Source organism: Miscanthus floridulus, chromosome 8 (assembly GCF_019320115.1).
Source record: "Miscanthus floridulus cultivar M001 chromosome 8, ASM1932011v1, whole genome shotgun sequence".
Lineage (NCBI taxonomy): Eukaryota > Viridiplantae > Streptophyta > Magnoliopsida > Poales > Poaceae > Miscanthus > Miscanthus floridulus.
In genome coordinates, this window is record NC_089587.1 from 34902047 (window position 1) to 34921846 (window position 19800).

Genomic DNA, 19800 nt, shown 5'->3' on the forward strand with positions numbered 1-19800 from the left:
TGCGTAGCGGCCTCGGTGACTAGCTAGCGGCCGATGGAGCGGTCCCCATGTGTGGGCGCGGTAGTGCCCGCATCGTCAAGCGAATCGGGCCGCAGAGCAGAAGTAGCGGGGGCGGCGCGGTGGAGGAGGGGAAGAAGCAGCGCGGGGGTGACCGTCGATGGCGGGGCGGGGCCGCAGAGCAGGAGCAGCGGGGCGGCCGATTGAGCTAGAGCAGGCGGGGTCACAGTCGACGTGCTGAGCAGGTCTCTCGTCTCCTTCTCCTTTCTTTATCCAACTAGCGCAACAGAAGAGACGAACGTGGATACCGTAATAAAAAAGTTGGTGCAGAGAGAGATTTATTGGGCTGGTACGCAGGTCCACGAAGGGTCATCCGGATAGACGTACATCCTGTACGTAGCATTTCCGCAGCTTTATCTGCTACCTTAGGGCTTCTCGATCTAGTGGAAAATTTATATGCAAAATTAGAAATTAATTTGTATTATATTTTATATTATGGCATAGATATGGACCCTCCCATGAACCAAAATTTAGGCTGTTTTAGTTTTATTCTAAGTCAAATTTCTCTAACTTTAATTAACTTTACAAATATATATATATATATATATATATATATATATATATATATATATATATATATATATATATATAGAACTACTATCCTGTAGCTGGCTACAGAATAACTTATTCTGTAGCCACTTTGAGTTATGATAATTACTATGTTAATTTACGAGATTATAGTAACTCCTTACTAAGTGGTTTAATATAACGTTATGGTAAATATCCCCATGTGTTATAGTAACCCAACTATCGTAAATATGTATTGACATTATGGTAAATTAGTATATAAAATTATAGTAAATGGAGGTGGCTACAGAATAACTTATTTTGTAGCCGGCTACTGAATAGCCTCTCCCTATATATATATATATATATATATATATATATAGAACTACTATCCTGTAGCTGGCTACAGAATAACTTATTCTGTAGCCACTTTGAGTTATGATAATTACTATGTTAATTTACGAGATTATAGTAACTCCTTACTAAGTGGTTTAATATAACGTTATGGTAAATATCCCCATATGTTATAGTAACCCAACTATCGTAAATATGTATTGACATTATGGTAAATTAGTATATAAAATTATAGTAAATGGAGGTGGCTACAGAATAACTTATTTTGTAGCCGGCTACTGAATAGCCTCTCCCTATATATATATATATATATATATATATATATATATATATATATATATATATATATATATATATATATATATATATATATATATATAAACATTCATAATAGCAAATAAATACACTATCAAGAAATATTTTGCAATAGATTTAACTAAACCAATTTTTTTGTTATAGATTTTGATGCATTTCTCTAATAACTTGGCGACAGTTAAAGATATAACTTTAAAAATCTAAATTTCGGAATGGAGCAGTAGATTTAGTAGATATTATTATTAATAATGTTTAGAGTATATATACTAAATTGATACTGAGATGTTTCTAATTTTATTATATTTTTCTAGCACGGTCTCGTGAGGGTTGACATGCCACTAATTATTAATAGTAGAATTAGTAATAGTGAGGTTTGTAACCACATGAACGTATTATGAATGAATTGCCTTGCTCTGAACATATTTTGGTTCGCAAAATTTATCTGACATACTTCACTTTCACTCCCCATGAGAGAGTATAGAAAATTCTCCTTGATCGGAACATGATGGCCAAATCTAGGTAGTAGCTAATAATCCCCTGATGGGTGATGAACAGTGAGTATTTTTTTTAGAAATTGAACAGTGAGTAATGCATACTTCTAATAAGTTTTGTGTACGTGTGGTGAATCAGGCTCGGACCCTCCGTTGAACATCACCGACGAGCATTTTCTCGATGGCCTTCTTACCGCTGATTTCAGCTACATGTCGTGCCGGAGTCGCTACGAGTTCGCCGTCTACCACAAGCATTTGTCGCACAAGCCGTCCCCCTACCTCATCGCCAAGCTCCGGAAGCAAGAAGCGCTCCAAAAGCGGTGCGGCCCTGGAACGGCCGCGCACAAGAAGGTGGTGTGGAAAGTTTCAGAGGCGCTTAGCTATGGTGGAACGGCGTTGCCCCAGTGCTGGATCGCCGGCTTCGTGTTAATCTTAATTAGTACCAAACAGCCTGGTACTAGTGGCTTACATAGGCGCCGTATGTAACAATCAGGGAGAGATATCCGGGCGGTCTCTACTATATTTAGTTACAATCAATCTCTTATCAATCTCCTATATTTGGTTAGGATCTCCTATCACCACGGGGCACGATATCAAATCCCTCATTGACTTACACGGCAAGACATGAATACAATATTTGTTTTAACACTCCCCCTCAATCTAAACTTCTCAAGTTGAGATTGCTCTTGAACATCTCCAATTGTCGTACAGCCAGTGGTTTTGTGAACCCATCGGCAACTTGATCCTTTGTAGAGATATACTCGATATCAAGAAGTTTCCTTGTGACCCTTTCTCTCACAAAGTGATAATCTACTTCTATATGCTTTGTGCGGGCATGAAAGACTGGATTAGCGGAAAGATACTTAGCTCCAATATTATCACACCATAACTTGGCAGTCCTAGGCACCTGAATTCCCAATTCATATAACAGAATTTGTATCCACATAACCTCTGCAGTTGCATTTGCTACAGCCTTGTATTCTGCTTCTGTGCTTGATCTAGACACAGTGGATTGTTTTCTTGCACTCCACGATATGAGATTGGATCCGAGGAAAACAGCAAACCCTCCAGTAGATCGACGATCATCTAGATCACCTACCCAGTCTGCATCTGAAAATGCACTAACCAAAAGAGAGTTTGTTTTACTGATACGAAGACCAATCTTCACAGTATATTTCAAGTACCTTAAAATCCTCTTTACTGCCGCCCAGTGAACTGTTGTAGGTGCATGCAAGTACTGACAAACTTTATTAACAGTAAAAGAAATATCTGGTCGAGTCAAAGTCAAATACTGCAATGCCCCTACCACACTTCTATACACCGTAGCATCCTTTGGCCTAAGAGGAGTACCTTCATGTAAGGACAATTTCTCTGACGTAGATAAGGGAGTGCTTACTGGCTTACAATCCATCATGCCCACACGCTGCAACACATCTCTAGCATATTTTTCTTGAGTCGGGAGAATACCATCTTTTACCTTGCTTACTTCTATCCCAAGGAAATAATGTAGCTCTCCGAGGTCCTTGAGAGCAAACTCCTTTCTCAAATCCAGCAGCAGGCATGTGGTGGCTTCCTGTGTAGAACTAGCAACAATGATATCATCAACGTAGATGAGAACGAATATAGTAACCGGCCCTTTATGATAAAAGAATAGGGATGTGAGCCTTCGATGCTTTAAAACCTAGGTCACATAGCTTACTACTCAACCTGGAATACCACGCTCTTGGCGCTTGTTTCAAACCATAAAGAGCTTTATCTAACTTGCAAATATAATCTGGAGTTGCTTTACTCTCATACCTAGGTGGTTGACGCATGTACACTTCCTCTTCCAGAAATCCATGAAGAAAGGCATTTTGTACATCAAGTTGTCTCAAGCTCCAGCCCCTAGATACAGCAATAGACAAAATTGTTCTGATGGTAGCATGTTTAACAATAGGACTAAAGGTATCTTCATAATCAACACCATATCGCTGTTTAAAACCTTTTGCAACTAACCGGGCCTTGTATCTATCAAGACTACCATCTGCTTTCCTCTTTACCTTATATACCCATTTGCAATCAATAATATTAACTCCTTTTCTTGGTGGAACTAAATGCCAAGTTTGGTTCTTAATCAAGGCATCATACTCTGTATCCATGGCTGATTTCCAATCTTTACTATTCATAGCCTCATCTAAAGTCTGAGGTTCACCAGAAGCTGCAAATAATCCATACCTGACCGTCCCATCTGTGTATACCTTGGGTTTGCGAATTCCAGCACGAAGACGGGTCCGAGGTGGTTCTGGTACTGATGACTCCGACGCCTCAGCACCCGCCATAGATGATCCAGGTGCAGAAGAGTCAGGCACTGCCGTCACGGTGGGTGCAGCGGCCATCTCCCCCTCGCTTGCACCTGGTGGTGTCGTCGTGGCGGCTTTAGATTGGCGCACCGCGGTGCGCGTGGGAGGCATAGCCCGCGTGGCAGCTCCCGGCTGGCTGGACGGACCGGAATCCCACGCCGCATCTGCCGCGTCAAGCACAGAACCCGAAGGTGATACGCACGGGACAGCAGCGTCTACGGCTGTCGCCGGCGCTGATCCCGGGACAGATTTCCCAGCATTTTGTGCCAAATCTTCTTCGGTCCTTGCGCCAGGAGGCAAATTTTCATCCCTGTGATCACATGTACTAGAACTAGCAGAGTTAGCGGTATTAGATGAATTAAACGCCCGGTCTGCTACATGTTCCGCCCCATGGAAGGATAAAGGAATAAGATCTGATGGTAAGAGATTGATTTCGGCACGTAGACGTGCCCCGGCATTGGCATGTAGCTCGGAAAAGGGGAAAACAGTCTCATCAAAAATCACATCCCGTGAGATAAAAACACGGCCGGATGAGGGATCAAGGCATTTGTATCCTTTATGGAGATTGCTATAGCCGAGGAAAACGCAACGTTTGGAGCGGAATTCAAGCTTGTGCTTATTATAGGGACGCAAATTTGGCCAACATGCACAGCCAAAGACCCGAAGAGATGCATATTCTGGCGCCTGCTTGCACAGGCGCTCTAAAGGGGTATCCTACTGAATAACCGCGCTAGGCATACGATTAATGAGGAAGACAGCTGCATAAAATGCCTCATCCTAGAATTTTAGGGGCATAGATGCATACACAAGAAGAGATAGCCTGACTTCGACAATGTGTCGATGTTTGCGCTCAACAGCTCCGTTTTGTTGATGGGCATGGGGACAGGAGACATGGTGGACAATTCCAATTTTATCAAAGAAGCTATGTAGTCTTTGGTACTCCCCTCCCCAATCTGTTTGCATGGTGAGAATTTTACGATCAAATTGTCTCTCTACCATGGCTTGAAATTCATGGAATTTTTGAAACACTTCAGACTTGTATTTAATAAAATAGATCCATGTGAATTTGCTGAAATCATCAATAAAGCTAACATAATACTTGTTTCTTCCAACAGAATCTAGAGCAGGACCCCAGACATCAGAGTGCACCAATTCTAAAGGGAATTTTGAGGAACTATAAGATTTACTATAGGGAAGATGATGACTTTTGGCCTGCTGACAGGCATCACAAACAGACTCTTTATTCAACTCGAAAGAACAAGGAAGATTATTGCTGCTAACAATTTTTGAAACGACTGGAAAAGCAGGATGACCCAGGCGACTATGCCATCTAGACAAGGACGACTTCACTACTCCAAACGCCTGCTTTATTGACTGATCTGACGGAAGAGGATATAGCCCTCGATGGCAGCGTCCTTTAAGGATGGTGTTCTTCATGGCCTGATCCTTAATAAGAAAATAATCAGGATGAAATTCAAGAAAAACAGAGTTATCTTTAGCAAGGTGACGAACGGAAACAAGATTTTTCCTAGCTTTTGGAACATGGAGCACATTATTTAGATGCAAATTCTTGAATTGGGTTGGAACAGTAGTATGACCGATGTGTTTAATCTCCATACCTGCACCACTAGCTGTGTGGATCTGATCGTTCCCCTAGTACTTCTCACGGAAGGACAGCTTCTCCAGGTCACTCATGACATGATTAGTCGCCCCCGTATCAGTGTACCAGTTGGTGTCAATGTTGTAGGAGTTCATCGCCGCAGCCACATGACGTTCTTCAGGCACGTAGTTCTCGTCGAAACGATGCCAACACTTGTTGGCCGTGTGCCCTACCTTGAAGCACACCTGGCCAAGGGGGCGTTCATCCACACCTCTTGTTGCTGGGCGCTGAACCCCACTGGTGCGCTGCTGGCCACGCCCGCGGATGAATCCACCACGCCCACACGGACCACCACGCCCATGGCCAGGGGCACGGTCACCGTGGGCACGACCATTGTTGGAGTAGCTGCCGCGCCCACCAGATCCTGAGCGTCCGCCCCTATTGGCGGCATTAACAGAGCCGCCCGAGCCATCTTGAAGATCTAACCACGCCTCAAAGCTGAGAAGTTGGGCATACAACTCAGAGATTGAGAGCGGTTCAGCCCTAGCGGTAATAGATGTGACCACCGGGTTGTACTCGACGTCTAGCCCATTGCAAATATGGGACGCCAGCTCCTCGTCGTCCATTGGCTTGCCCGCAGCTGCCATCTCATCTGCATAGCCCTTCATCTTTGCAAAATACTCAGCAATTGACAAGTCACCTTTCCTTGTCGTGGTGAGTGCGAATCGCACGTTCATCGTCCTGGCACGGGTGTGAGCAGAAAACATCCGCTCTATCACTCCCCATGCCTCTACCGCCATTGCTGCGGCAGAAATCTATGCCAGCACCTCCTTGCCGACCGAGGAAAGCAGCAGCCCTAGGACCTGCTGGTCCTGAGCAAACCAATCCTCAAATGCCGAGTTGGGTGCCTTGATGGTTGTACCGTCGGCTTTCTTTTCTTCAATCTCCTGCACAGGGGCCACGCCCTTGCCAGTGAGATAGCCCTCCATGCGTGCGCCGCGTACGGCTGCAAGCACCTGCGCTCGCCATAGCGCATGGTTTGTCCTTAACAACTTCTCGGTGATCTATGTACCGAAGAATGGATGGGATGCGCTTGAACTTGACGCCATGGAGACCTAGGCTCTTATTACCATGTGGAAAGTTTCAGAGGCGCTTAGCTATGGTGGAACGGCGTTGCCCCAGTGCTGGGTCGCCGGCTTCGTGTTAATCTTAATTAGTACCAAACAGCCTGGTACCAGTGGCTTACATAGGCGCCGTATGTAACAATCAGGGAGAGATATCCGGCCGGTCTCTACTGTATTTAGTTACAATCAATCTCTTATCAATCTCCTATATTTGGTTAGGATCTCCTATCACCACGGGGAACGAAATCCTCTGCAGTCGCACCGAACGACGGCGCCGTGCAGTCATCGAATCTCTGCCGATCGTTGCGGATCCAACAGCTGCAGGCTCCAACCAAGCTTCCATGACACGCTTCGTCAGCTGCGATGGGCCTCGGCCCAACAAGAGCATCATGTTGCTCAGGGTTTCTGGAACTATAGCGAGTGTTTTTGGCGCGGGGCTGCGGCAGTACGCGCCTTTTCCGTATTTTGGCGCGACGAAAAGCCTAGGGGGCGATCATCTAGAGCTGGAGTCACCTTCGATGGCAGCAGGTGTGTCGCTCTTCATTCTAATTTGTTTCTGTGTGTCAGATTGCAAAGTGCACTCCTCTTTTTTCTTCTCATCAATTTTGCCCAGATTGCAAGGGTTGGGTCCTAATTTGGTTGCTTTTGTCCTGTACCAAAACAAAATCTGCATATTTCACATGGAAGATTGAAGGAGAGATCAACTTGCCCACATTGAAATCAATTCTGCATATTCGACATGGAAGAAAAAAGGTTTGTAATGCAACCGATGTTTCTTGTTCTCCACAAAATTAGATAGACTTCAGTTCCTTTACCACCAAATCAATTAGGCATGTCGTAATTATTTTTTGCTGCAGCAGGGAGGGTTTGCTTCCTAGTTTATTACCTCAAGTTGGAATGGAGTTCAGTACTGTAGATGATGCCTAGATGCATTGGATTAGCTATGGAGGTCAAAATGGTTTTGAGGTTAGAAAGGTATGCAAACAAAAGGAAGACAGATGGGAAGGTTCGGTCCTGCAGATTTGTTTGTGCAAGTGAGGGTCATAGGAAACAAGATAAAAGGGATCATGTAACAAAGTGTCCAAGAGCTGAAACTAGAACTGATTGTAAAGTTCGCATGGGTCTTGTAATGGATCGAGAGAAGGAAAACTATAAGGTGTCTGATCTGATTTTGGAACACAATCACAGCCTTCATTTGCCAGAAACCTCGCACTTGATGGTGTCTCAAAGAAAAATTTTAGAGTTACAAGGTTTTGAAATTGAGACCGCTGATGATGCTAGAATTGGTCCTAAAGCTGCACATGAATTGGCTAGTCTCCAAGTTGGTGGCTCACTTAATCTAAGTTACACACTCCGTGACCACAAGAACTATTTAAGGGGCAAGCGCCAATGAGAGATGGCATATGGTCAAGCAGGAAGCATGCTTATGTATTTTCAAGATAAAATTGCTAAGAACCCGTCATTCCAATATGCATTGCATATGGACCGGGAGGAACAAATAGCAAATATATTTTGGGTTGATGCTAAAATGCTCACTGATTATGCTTATTTTGGTGATGTTGTTAGTTTCGACACTACTTTTGGAACAAACAAGGAGAGTAGACTTTTTGGTGTTTTTGTTGGGTTCAATCATTTTAGGGAAACTGTGGGTTTTGGTGCTGCTCTCTTGTATGATGAGACATTTGAGTCCTTCAAGTGGCTATTTGAGACCTTCCTGAAAGCACATAATGGCAAGCACCCTAAAACAATTTACACTGACCAGGATGCTGCGATGGGAAAAGCTGTTCACGAAGTGTTTTCAGAGACATGGCATGGTTTGTGTACTTTTCACATTATGCAAAATGCTGTGAAACATTTAGCTGAACCCGAGAAAGATGAATCAAGTACTTCTTCTGAAGATGTAGTTGAGGGCACTGAGGAAGAATCAAATATCCTCGCAGATTTTAGTGCATGTATGTATGAATACGAAGATGAGGAAACATTCAAAAATGCATTTGACATCATGAGGACAAAGGTGAAGAAGCAAACTTGGTTGGATAGTATATATAAGGTGAAAGAAAAATGGGCTGAATGTTATATGAAAGATGTGTTCACATTAGGGATGAGAAGTACATAATTAAGTGAGAGTTTGAATAGTGAATTGAAGAGGCATTTCAAATCTGATTTTGACATCATTCGATTTCTTAAACATTTTGAAAGAGTGGTGGAAAGTAAAAGAAATAAGGAATTGAATTCTGAATTTGAATCAAGAAAAAAATTACCTAGAATAAAAATGAGGACACCTATGTTACTGTAAGTTAGCAAGCTGTACACACCTATTATATTTGAAGCTTTTCAAGGTGAATATGAAAGGTCCATGGCAGCATGCACTACGGCGTTGGAAGGCAACAGTGAATATCTTGTCTCAATATATCATGAAGATTTTAGATATGAGGAGTACAAAGTCATTGGTGATCCTCTACAACAAACTAGTACATGCAGCTGTGGTCAATTCAACAGAATTGGAATATTGTGCAGCCATGCTATAAAAGTCCTTGATTTGATGAATATCAAATCTCTCCCTGCTCAATATGTATTGAAGCGATGGACAAAAGAAGCACGTAGTGGAGCAGTACAAGATAACCAAGGTCAAAATATAATAGAGAACCCAAGGTTAGATAAGACACTTCGGTACAAATCTATGACTCACAAATTTCTCAGCTTGGCACAACGAGCTGCTAGCCATCCAGGGTGCTCCTTGATAGTACATGACACACTTGACATCCTTAGCAAGAAAATTGAAGAAGAAATCAATGGTTGCACTACCCCAACTGTGGATCAAGTCACTGTTCCCACAAATGTTACTCCTGTAAGTAATTTGGTTAGTACAGCATGCTTAAAGAAAAAGGATGTGGAAACAAAAACTTCGAAGCGCAAGAGAACTTGGCTTGATAAGAAGCGCAAGTTTATAAAGAAGGGAACCAAGAAAAAGGAGAAAGTTTCAATGGTATGTACTATATCACAAAATATATTACATTCTATGTAGATCGTAATTGTATCAATGAAAAATTGTTATCTTACTCTTCTGTTATTAGAAGGAACAACAAACTGTCAAAGTGGCGTTCGATGATGGTGTAGCCAAGGAAGGGATGTCTGAGCCTTAATCTGCAGAAAATGTTTGTCCTAGTACTTCTTGTCCCAAGGAAGGGATGTCTAAATCTTACATGACCATTCATAGCTACTCTCAGTTATTGACAGTAAGATTTTAAAACCATGATCTTCCATCTTTCTAGTGAGGATCTGGAGCATCTGGACAGAGTTTAGTTATTGTTCTTTTATTTTGCAGGGAGCAATGACCGGTGATCTTAATGTTGAATTCTAGTAACAGAGCTAGTTTCAGAGAATAGCTTTTGGTATTTTGCTTGAAGTGTAAAGTTCAGCCTGTTCAATTGTAACAGATGCCAGAAAACAGTACTATATTTTGTCAAACCTCTGAACTTGCAAAGATCAGTAATATATTATATTCTGAACATGTCTGAACTTGCAAAAAGAGAACAATTTATTCCACAATTGCAGTCTGTACAGCTTGCTTGTTTTTTTTCTTGGTTTCTATACACAATATACTTGCACGATATTGCTAGTTCTTGCACAAATTTCCTACACAAAATTGCTATTTTTTCCTGCATGCTTTCAATACAGAAGACGCTTACACAGCTATGTATTACAAACACAAAGTGCTAATACTCTGATATGGGTGCCGCTGAACAAATAGCTAAAGAGCACCGTGCCTCTCAAGTCGATCTCCATTGCCAGAGCTTGTGTGCCAAAGGGGCTTCACCTTATCTGCGATGGAGTAGAGCGTTGACATCTCACCAGCGACCACGGCTCGAACACAGCACTTCCTGCGGCAGACGACGAGTAGCAGCCGTGTGTATGACGGCCTACATGGGGGCGCACCTGATGCGTCGGCTATGAGCTGCAGCCCCGACCTCTGGGAGGGCCACACCTCTGTGCCGCACGAGGGTAGGGAGGCGGATGGTGTGGGTCGGAGCACTGTGGCGGCGACGGCGGCGGCAGAGCGCATCTGCGGCTGCGACGGCGGAGATGACGGCACAAGGGAAAAGAAAGGGTCGTTTCTGTTTATTTGCGTTGTGGGCTGTAATGGGCCGCTCAAACTGGCCTGCTACGTAACTTTATTGGGGCTGCCGTTGGATCCGCAACAATCGGCTGAGATTTGGTGACTGCACAGCGCCGTCGGTGGGAGCGACTGTAGAGGATTTCGTTCCCACCACGGGGCACGATATCAAATCCCTGATTGACTTACACGGCAAGACATGAATACAATATTTGTTTTAACAGGCGGTCCGGCAGCTCGACTCCGGCTAGGGCGTCGTCGACGATGACGATTGCCGCTACCTCGTCTACATCAGCTACCGCGGCCTCGGCAACCGCATGCTCGCCATTGCGTCGGCCTTCTCTATGCGGTGCTCACCGAGCGCGTCCTCCTCGTCGACGGTGGAAAGGACGCTGACGCGCACTTCTGCGAGCCCTTCCCGGGGACGACGTGGCTGCTACCGCGCCCCGGCGGCTGGTTCTCCTTCTCCCCGCTGAGGAGACTCCAGGGCTACGAGGGCGGCTCGAAGGAGAGCCTCGGCAACATGTTGCAGAGCGGCGGCATCACCGTGTCCGCCGACGGGAATGTATTATCGTGGTCGGCGCCGCGGCCGCCGCCGTACCTGTACCTCCACCTCTCCGGCGCCTACGGGTTCCACGACAAGCTCTTCTTCTGCGGCGCGCACCAGCGGCTCCTCGGCGAGGTGCCGTGGCTCTTCATGTGGACGGATAACTACATCATGCCGGGACTCTTCCTCACGCCGGCGTTCAGCGGCAAGCTCGAGGCCATGTTCCTAGAGAAGGAGGCCGTGTTCTACCACCTGGGACGGTACCTCTTCCACCCGACAGACTGCGTGTGGTACGCCATAAAGAGCTACTACCACGCCAACCTTGCCAGCGTCGGCCAGCGCGTCGGCGTGCAGTGTTGGCTCTGCCTAGGAACACTCACACGAACGCAAAGAACAAGAAGCTCGGCGACGAACGCCCTGGCCGACGGACGGCCTGTATGTTGGCTTTCTTATTCACTGGACTTGGCAACTCTGAAACGAGGAGTACATGGCGTATTTAACAACCAGGGGACGCACCACGGAGCTCGCCTTCCACTCACCCGATCTTTACGCCATGATCAGCACGACCCGCTCAGCGACACCAGGGATCCATTCGCTCGTCCTGGACTGCGGCTTCCTCCATGCTGACCGGCTACATGCACACCACGAACTCCTAAAATAGCCAAGCACTGAACCGGTCCTGGCAACTGCCATGCACAGCGACTAGAGTCCAGCTCGACCACGGCATGCCCGAACACAACGCGCCCTGGACAGGCCCTACACCCAGCCTCGCACCGCAGCTCGCCTGCAATGGCACAAACACGGACACAACACACACGACACCACCACGACGCGGCACAGTGACGCACACGCCATGGGCACTATGTGTCGTGGTTTATTCTAACAATCACCCCCTAAACCACAACACCCCGTACGCCGAACCTACATGAGCGTCTGCTCGTTGTCGACATCAGTGAGGAGAGCTGTTTCCTTCTTTTTCCCACGGCAGTCCTTGCCCATGTGGCCGTGCTCGCCGCACTCATAGCATCGCCCACGGAAGCGGCTCCCGCCACGCCCGCTTCCTGAGCTCGTGGTGCTGCGAGCGTCGTCGTCGTTGTCGCGGCCACCGCCACGGCCGTTCTGCGCATCTCCCGCACGTGCACGATCCTTGTTGCGTCGCTGACGACGACGCGCCTCCCACTGCTCCTCCGTGAGCAGCAGCTGCCCGGTGCGCTTGCCTCCAAGCTCACCGCCGCCACAACGCTCCTCGGCCACGCGTAGCCTGCCGACGAGCTCCTCGAGCGACATCTTCTTGAAGTCGGCGAACATCTCGATGGAGCATGCAACTTGGTTGAACCTCGACGGCACAACCCGCAACATCTTCTTGACGACGCGCTCGTCCTCCATGTCCTCGCCCAACTCGCGCAGCTCCGCGGCAATGGAGCCGATCCTCACGGCGAAGTCGTCGATCGCCTCACCGTCCTTGAACGCCGTGTTCTCGAACTGCTTGAGGAGGTGCTGCGCCTTGGCTTCCTGCACACGCGTGTCTCCCACGCGCAGTGACTTGATCGCCTCCCAAGCCTCCTTGACCATCTTCTTCGCGACGAGCCCAGACTTCATCTCCGGCGGCACACCGCGGAGAATGATAGCCAGTGCCCATCGATCCTTGCCGCGCTTGGCGTTGCCGCCCTCCACGGCATCCCAGAGCTCCATGCCCTCCAGGTTGCACTGCACTTCAAGTGCCCACTCGCGGTAGTTCGTCTTCGTCAGCTTCGGGATCTCGACGCCACCAAAACCGCGCTCCACCACGACCGTACGTGGCGAGCTGGCTTCACCCTTCTCATCACCACCGGCCATCGCCGTTGCCGCCGGCCGTCTGCGTGGGATCACACGCTTCTTCTTCGGCGGTTGTCGTGGTGGACTGATGGAACCTCCGTAGTACATACACCGGCTCTGGTACCAAGTGTTGGCTCTGCCCAGGAACACTCACACGAACGCAAAGAACAAGAAGCTCGGCGACGAACGCCCCGGCCGACGGACGGCCTGTATGTTGGCTTTCTTATTCACTGGACTTGGCAACTCTGAAACGAGGAGTACATGGCGTATTTAACAACCAGGGGACGCACCACGGAGCTCGCCTTCCACTCACCCGATCTTTACGCCATGATCAGCACGACCCGCTCAGCGACACCAGGGATCCATTCGCTCGTCCTGGACTGCGGCTTCCTCCATGCTGACCGGCTACATGCACACCACGAACTCCTAAAATAGCCAAGCACTGAACCGGTCCTGGCAACTGCCATGCACAGCGACTAGAGTCCAGCTCGATCACGGCATGCCCGAACACAACGCGCCCTGGACAGGCCCTACACCCAGCCTCGCACCGCAGCTCGCCTGCAATGGCACAAACACGGACACAACACACACGACACCACCACGACGCGGCACAGTGACGCACACGCCATGGGCACTATGTGTCGTGGTTTATTCTAACATGCAGATCAGGTTGTTCCAGAAGAAGCAGCCGCCACGGTCCGTGCTGGACCAGCTCCTCTCGTGCCTCCGCGAAGAGAAGCTCCTGCCGGAGACGGACGCAGCCACAGAAGGCGGCAACGGCACGACCTCGCGCGCCGTCCTGGTGACGTCGCTGAGCTCGTGGTTCTACGACCGGATCAGGGACGAGCACGGCGGCAGGATCGCCGGCGGCGTGCACCAGCCGAGCCACGAGGGGCGGCAGCGGTGGCGCGACGCGGCGCACGACATGAGGGCGCTGAGCGAGATGTACCTGCTCAGCATGTGCGACGTGCTCGTCACCAGCGGCTACTCCACGTTCGGGTACGTCGCGCAGGGGCTCGCCGGGCTGCGCCCCTGGGTCATGCCCAGGGCGCCAATGTGGGCTGCCGACTGGAGGGAGGGGCTGGACCCGCGGGACCAGCCATGCCGGCGGGCAGTCTCCGTCGAGCCGTGCTTCCACGCACCGTCGGCCTACGACTGCGCGGCAGGGAGGGACGTGGACCTGGACGAGGTGTCGCCGTACATCAGCCGCTGCGTGGACGTCAAATACGGCATAAAGCTTGTCAATGAAAGTAGCGGCCAGTGGGTCTAACAGAAGTGGCCACATGGCAGTAAACTGACATGTTTGCCTCAATAACACATGATAAAACAAGAAACCAATGTTGATACGGGAACACTGTAGGTGCATGTGCATACATTATAATAATGAAAACACTATTTCAGGTGCCTGGCATGTAATTTTATCATTGTTGGGCTATAGAAAAAAAAAATTGTGAGTTGTCTCCCATAAGTTGTCCTTTTGGTTATGCAAGATTGTTGCCTAAACATTCATTCAGGTACCTGAGATATAGCAACTCTCGAAATAAAAAAAAAATGTAGAAGTGAATAGGTGATAAGGGGTGTTTTGACTTCTAGTGGAATAAGTGATGATCTTGTCAAACTCATCAGGCATCAGATCCTGCTCAAAGCAGCAGCAAGGGCAGACAACACCAGACAGTTCTCATTTTTTCCCCCAATCTGCTAGAAATGCATGCCTTCAATAATGCCGCAAATCCTGTTAGCTCCATGGAGTACAGAGTACACATCACAAAAACGTTTGGTTAAACTTAAATTCAGGATCAAATGATCACATATGCAATATATGCATCCAAACTGTAGGCCAAAATTGGCATCCTGACCATTTGTGTGCCGCTACCAGGTCAAGCACATGAATTCTACATCATTTGCCTGGCCACCACCATTTCCTTGGAGGCGGTGGAGGTGTAAGGATATCTAGCATGGTCTCCTTCTCCCTTGGAGTCAGTGGTACCCCTCGGACCAGGTTCAGAGCCATAATGTGAACATTTGTCCTTTATCTGTGCTTTTGGTAAGCCCAGATGCCAGCTGCTATACCACCCACAATAACCTGTACATGATGGACTCAATCAGAGCAACGAATTCTTCTTCTCAGATTTCAGGGGAACTGATGAGTCACTAGCTCTTGAGTAGTACATGCCATACAACTATGTCAGACAAATGGAAACATGTACAAAATGATAGATTCTTATTAGGACTTACCGGTGAAAGCCATATCCCAGCAGTCTGAAGATCAAATTTAGGGGCGTATAGTACTCTCTCCCCATACTCATCCTCTAGTTTCTTGTAGATCTCTTTATCACTCTTTCCTGCTTTTATTTGATCACGAATGAGCTGCAACATGTAATACCGTTACTGTCTGAAAGAAAATATCACAGTAAAAAGTGATAATGTCAAATTAGCATTACTACTGAATTGTCTCTTTTTCCTGGTTTCCATACATTTAAATATATATACACAAACATAGCAGAGGAAGAAAAAGGAGCACATATAGCGCTTAACATTTGTAACACTAGCATGGGAACTTCCAAGAAGTTTCAACATAGTTGCCAAAACTTCAGTTGCAAAAAGAATCTCATAATCTAAGCACTAGTGTTTTATAAAAGACAGGCGCTTCAAATATCAGGAATCCAAAATTCATTGAGACATTGCTTGTGATAGATTCGGTACCATTGTCTAAAATGCGATGAGATGTTCGCCATGTTCTTCAGTTTTCTATAAATTTTCAGATTTAAGGGCGTTCTGAAAGCCAGTAAATTTATAGGGCAGACCAGTGCCGGAGGCTCCCACATGAGTGGGGTCTGGGTAAGGGAAAAACCGAGGCAAGCCTCCCCCGCAAAATCTGTGGAGAGGCTGCTTCGAACCCGTGACCTGGTGACTCAGTGAGACAGCTCTCACCACTTTATAATGAATGTTTTTAAAAAAACACAAATGATTATGCCAAAACATATTCCATTTGACAAAACAAAGTATCTAGTAGTTACATCATTCCAATTTCTAACAAGTCGGCATCTGTTGATGCACTGAAATCTCAGAAGCTGATAAATGCACTGAAATCTCAAAAACATATGACAGTATCATGCCTGATAAATTAAGTTAATGACTAAAAATAGCCCAGGTTAACAACAGTTCTTTGTCCACCAAGAAGAAAGTTTTTTTTTTTCTCGAACACGCAGGAGAGCTGCGTATCATTGTATTAGTAGAAGAAAAATGAGTCATACATAGACCCAAACACACACACCCACACCTCCACACCTTCCCTGTTTTCTAACCAAGAAGAAAAGTTAACGCAGTTAGTCAAGGTAAAGGAATGGAGAATTATGGAGATTGGAAACAAGAGATGGTGCCAACCAACACAGCTGCATTGAGCTATAATGAATAGTGTGAAACTAAGAAATTCGATATCCAAGATGTAATTCTTACTTTGCTACAGAGCAATGGTTGAAAAGTTGCAACAAAACACAGAAAGGAACACATAACAATATCAGCAAATCTGACTAATCCAGCAAGAAAATGACAAAAAATAACCCTGTTACTATGAGTCTTGCAAACAAGTCACTCGAGTTTAAAAGTTAGTACCTTCCTAAGCAGAATAGCAACATCAGCCTCAGCCTGTGGATCTTCAATCGATTGGCTACCACACTCAGTGCACCGAACATTGTGGCTTATATTTCTCGCACGATTTTCAATGATCTGCCTCTGTTTGACGTCATCCTCAGCTGCCATAGTAAAATTCAATGTACTTGATCTGTATTACAGTAGTCAGTTAACAAGGGATAGAGCCTGAAAGAAAAGAAATTAAGCAAACAGGTGAAGTAATAACTAATAACTTGTGACGTGGCTCGATGACATGACAAGAGTTGCACAGAAACAAATTGCATCATCTCTTGTTCAAAAATAACAGTCAACAAAACCGTCGATCAGGAATACCAAATAACGCATCCTAACCACCTATCCTATAAATGACTAACAAAGTTCAACAGATTACAGCTGACCCAACCAAGTGCTGACACAAGAGAAGATATGATCATCAATTTGATGAGGGAGCACTGCAAATTTGCATTTGCCCGCCAGAAAATATACGAAAGAGCATATGCACGCATGCTTCTCACTTCATTAACACTGGTTATCCTCCAAATCTTTCCCTTCATATCCAACCACAAGATGCTTCAATTTTCATTAATAAATTGTAAGGTTTAAATTGCAGGTTTGAGTACTAAAGGTAAAATTTTGGACCCTTTTATCCGAATTCAAAATTATGTAGACTATGAACAGGAAGTTTGCACTGCGAACCAAAAACTTAGAACCTGGTGTTTGAACTATACGCAGAAACTTCACCTTGCGGCTCTAGCAAGGGGAGGGTTTTACTGAGAACGAAGGGCATATGAGGAGCGGCGAAGAGGCGGCGCTCAGGTAGCTAGGGAGGATTATGAACGCGGACTCAGCGTGTAGTTGGAGACGATGAGGCAGCGGACGAGCTGCCGCGATAGAGGAGCGCACGAGTCGACGGGAGGGGGACGGATGGAATGCGAGACGATCAAGGGGCACTGGAGCTCACTGGGCGGCTCGAGGCCGCCGTCTCCTTAGCGTTACTGCGCCTGCACGAAGTCGGCCACCGCCGCTCGCCGTGAACAACGAAAAAACCACCATTCATCACAAATCAGACATGTATAAATCCCAAATCAGGCAATAGTTTCAAATTCCAAACTTTTCCATCTACTAGTTATTACCAACAGGCATGTAATCCCACACTAAAAGACATCCCCAACTGGACAATCGATCGAATCCTCGGTTGAAAGCTACTCTGAAATTGGGAGGGAAATCAACTCACCTTGCACTTGTGGACCGCTCGCTCCCCTCTCCGGATGCGCGGCTACGCAAGCACGCTCGAGCACACTAGGATGTGTCGCCTTCCGCTGGCCGCCCGGGCGGCCGCCCGACGACGACGAGCCGCTGCTCCCCCTCACACGCTGCGGCCGAGGTTTGGTCTGCCGTCTGCGACTGCGAATGCGGCGGGGATTGGAGGACTGCGGCGAGGACATTGGCCGGCCGAATTCGGCTTCGGCCTCAGTCACCCTGCAACGGGCCAACGTCGACGAAGAAGGCCCAACTAAGCTACTGCGTGGAGGTCGGCCCAGTTTTTGATCTTTTATAAGTCTATTTTCTAAATTTTAACCATCGACCCTCACTTGGGTTCAATTTAAGCCATCAAACTCGGGTCATTCAAATTTGTCAAAAAAAAAAAAACTCGGGTCATTCAAATTTGAAAACTAAACAACTTTAGCCCTTTACCTTTTAAAAAAAACTTTAGCCCTCGGCCGGTTGTAGACGTCGTTTTGCCTTTATATTTGTTCTTCGAAACCAGCCGATGACCCCTTTCCCCGTTCGCTTGTCTGAATTCTGGAGGAATCTGGATGGTTTGGAGGAATGCTGGATGAATTTGTAAGAGAAAAACACTGTTCCGGATGAAAAAATAAGCGGATCAAGTCAAGTTTAAGGGCACGCGAACGGAGCTGTATGCTCCTCAATTTTGCCTATACTATACGTTGCTACTGGCTACGACCAAAATAACTGAGCAGCAGAGACTCTTTGTAAAGTACGAATTTTATAGACATCGAACAAGAATTTCACATAGTTCATTTTTATAGAAAAAACACAAAAAACAATAAAAGTTCTAATGTTCCAAAGGAAGGGCCCTCAATCTTCAACGTAACCAATATTAGTAAAAATATATAGCAACAGAGCCATACCATTTGCCTTAAACAATATTCATGCTCATTGTAAATATTCCAGAGTACACAAACGAATTCTTGGACATCAATGGTCTAAACATAATAGAACATACGTATAGATAACTGTAAAAAAGTGTTATCAGCACTGTTCACTCATTGTGATTCGTAATAATCTAAACTTGTTTTTGTAGCATTTGGAAAGTGCAAAGGTTCTCACAATATGAGTTTTTTATTCATTTGGAACCTGTAAAAGGAGAAAAATAATCGTAAGAATTGAGAAAATTTAGAATATTCACACTACACTTTTAGGCAAGTTGAAGGCAACTGGAACGCTTGAAAACATGACCATTGCTACATATAGGAAATTTTTCTTTTTTTAGAACACATGTAGATGACTTGATATTGCAATAATGTTATCCTATACTCTGAAGTAGAGGCGATTCTGATATATTTGATACTGAACAGCAATGATGTTATTAATTCAAGGAAAATAGCTGAACTGCACTTCCTGTAACCAAAGGAATCAATGTACCAATGTCCTTTTTCATTTGGCAACATAGATTTCTTCGATTTTTCAATCACAAAAAAGCCACTAGTGATTCAAGAATAAAATTAATCCCCTATCGAATCATTAATCTCAAAGTCTATTTTTGTTCATGTCATCACTTTTAAGTAGTTTGACAACTTGGAGACTTTGTAAGAAAGTGACAAGGTCAACCCTAGGAAATATATTGAGCACACCACTCAAATAATAAACACTCCTTCCTAATCA

General features: G+C 46.0%; 1 non-coding gene and 1 pseudogene across 1 annotated transcript; one reads left to right on the forward strand and one right to left on the reverse strand.

Moving 5' to 3' along the window:
- Positions 1–6153: 6153 nt before the first annotated feature.
- On the reverse strand, positions 6154–6292 carry LOC136478844 (small nucleolar RNA Z247). Its single transcript, XR_010764517.1, has one exon. It is a non-coding gene; the product is annotated as a small nucleolar RNA Z247 (small nucleolar RNA).
- A 1365-nt stretch (positions 6293–7657) lies between these two features.
- Positions 7658–9930, forward strand: LOC136475392 (protein FAR1-RELATED SEQUENCE 5-like; annotated as a pseudogene).
- Positions 9931–19800: the final 9870 nt, after the last annotated feature.